Source organism: Sinocyclocheilus rhinocerous, unplaced genomic scaffold (genome assembly GCF_001515625.1).
Source record: "Sinocyclocheilus rhinocerous isolate Xijiao unplaced genomic scaffold, SAMN03320098_v1.1 scaffold100, whole genome shotgun sequence".
Lineage (NCBI taxonomy): Eukaryota > Metazoa > Chordata > Actinopteri > Cypriniformes > Cyprinidae > Sinocyclocheilus > Sinocyclocheilus rhinocerous.
Window position 1 is genome coordinate 360612 of NW_015624543.1, and position 2409 is coordinate 363020.

At 38.1% G+C, this 2409-nt stretch overlaps 1 pseudogene; it reads left to right on the top strand.

Annotated features, from left to right (window-relative positions):
* Positions 1–257: 257 nt before the first annotated feature.
* The window catches only part of LOC107741905 (uncharacterized), a 41169-nt pseudogene continuing 39017 nt past the window's right edge, over positions 258–2409 (top strand).

Below are 2409 nucleotides of genomic sequence, written 5' to 3' on the forward strand. Positions count from 1 at the left end.
CTGATTTGTGTGCATTAGCTGAGCCAGTGAATTACAGAAAATGTCCCAACACTACTGTTTTATGGGTCTGATTTTTTGAGAAACATCAGCATCACACATTGAATAAACAGATCGTGTTTGTATAATACTTCCTCTTTTAGTACAGCTGATGCAGAGAGATTTGATGCTCAAATAAGCAGCATTTACGGGGGAAGCATATGCGAACGGTCTGCTCAGTATGTCTGCTCTGTTTATTGTGTGTGATGGTCATTATAAGGATGGTCATTATGCTGAACGGCCACTCAACTGACACTGCCCTGCTCTCGGTTACTGAAGCACTGAGACTGGCAAGAGCAGGTTCCAAATCCGCAGTACTCATCTTGCTGGATCAACACAGTCAACCACCAGATCCTCCGGTCAACCCTCATGAAGATGGGCATCTGAGGAACTGCACTCCAATGGTTCAAATCTTACCTCTCAGGTAGGTCCTTCAGGGTGTCTTGAAGAGGGGAGGTTTCTAAGTCACAACTTCTTGCTACTGGGGTTCCTCAGGGCTCAGTGCTTGGACCACTTATCTTCTCCGTCTACATGTCATCATTAGGATCTGTCATCCAGAAACATTACTTTTCCTAGCACTGCTATGCTGATGACACTCGACTCTACTTCTCATTCCAAACAGATGATCCGACGGTAGCTGTTCGCATTGCAGCCTGTCTGACAGACATCTCTGGCTGGATGATGGACCACCACCTTCAACTCAACCTTATGAAGACAGAACTGCTTGTGGTCTCAGCCAACCCAGCACTTCATCACAACTTCTCTATACAGCTAGGTTCGTCAACCATAACTCCTTCTAGGACAGCCAGGAACCTTGGAGTTGTGATTGATGATCAGCTAAGCTTCACAGACCATATTACTACAACGACCCGGTCCTGCAGATTTGCTTTATACAACATTAGGAAGATTAGACCCTTCCTATCAGAGCAGGCCACACAACTCCTTGTCCAAGCTCTTGTTCTTTCCAGACTGGACTATTGTAATGCTCTCTTAGCAGGCCTTCCGGCATGTACTGTCAAGCCTCTGCAACTGATCCAGAATGCTGTGGCAAGAGTGGTCTTCAATGAGCCGAAGAGAGCGCACGTCACACCTCTCTTCTTCAGTTTGCACTGGCTGCCGATAGCCGCTCGCATCAAATTCAAGGCACTGATGTTTGCCTACAAGACAACCACTGGCACTGCACCAAAGTACCTAAACTTGATAGTTCAGACTTATGCGCCCTCCAGAAGCTTGCGTTCTGCAAGTGAACAACGCCTCGTGGTACCATCCCAAAGAGGCATGAAATCACTCTCACGGACCTTTACCTGGACTGTTCCAAGCTGGTGGAATGTCCTGCCTATCTCAATTCGAGCAGATGAGTCATTGGCAAAGTCAAATGGCATCTTCAAAAAAACATCTAAAGACACTTTTTTTTGTCAGCATTTGACTAACTAATGCTAACATTTTCTTATTCTATTTGTCTCTTTTTCTGGAAAAAAAAATTTAATAAATAAAAAAATGGTATGTGTACTGTGCTATACTAACTGAGACTTGTTACAGCACTTGTATACTGTTGCCCTCCTATTGGTCTAAATTGCTTCTATTTGTTCTTCTCAATTTTAAGTTGCTTTGGATAAAAGGATCTGCTAAATTATTAAAATGTAAAATGTAAATGAACAAATTGAAGAGAGAATGATTTTACTGTGGGACATTTATTTGCCCTGTTCTTATAGTACAGTATGTAGAAACTTAACAGATCTGTGACCAAACAACAAGTGATGGCTGTTGTCATGACAATGGTCCTTGATACCGCATCATGTGGTTAGATCATTGACAGTGGAGAATACTCTTCAACAATGCTGAAAGAAGCAGAAAAGAATTAATACTCAAAGATTCAGCAGCAGAGTAGTAGTAGTATTAAGAATCTCTATTATTTATTATTAGTTATAAGAATAAATATATTTATAATAATGATCTATTTAAACATGCTGTAATTACATTAAGATTTCCTAGCAAAAACAATGATGATGTTTCAGATTTGAATCTGAATCCCTCTGAGCAGGGTTGCAACCACATACACTAACCACTGTGCTCTGACACCAATTATCTCTTTAAATTTTTGTCTTGCTTAATATAATAATAATAATTTATTATTATTATTATTTAGGAAAAAAGATTATTGCTTATTTACAGTAATTTATAATATTTGTGTTTATTTTTTTACTAGTAATTAAAAAGACTATATACTGTATATATATATATATATATATATAAATCATTATTATAGATTATTATAACTACTACATCTCTTATTACTACTACTAAAAATAATAATAAATTAATCTGAATTATTATTAATTATTTAAATTATTACATTTAAATAAACTATATTAT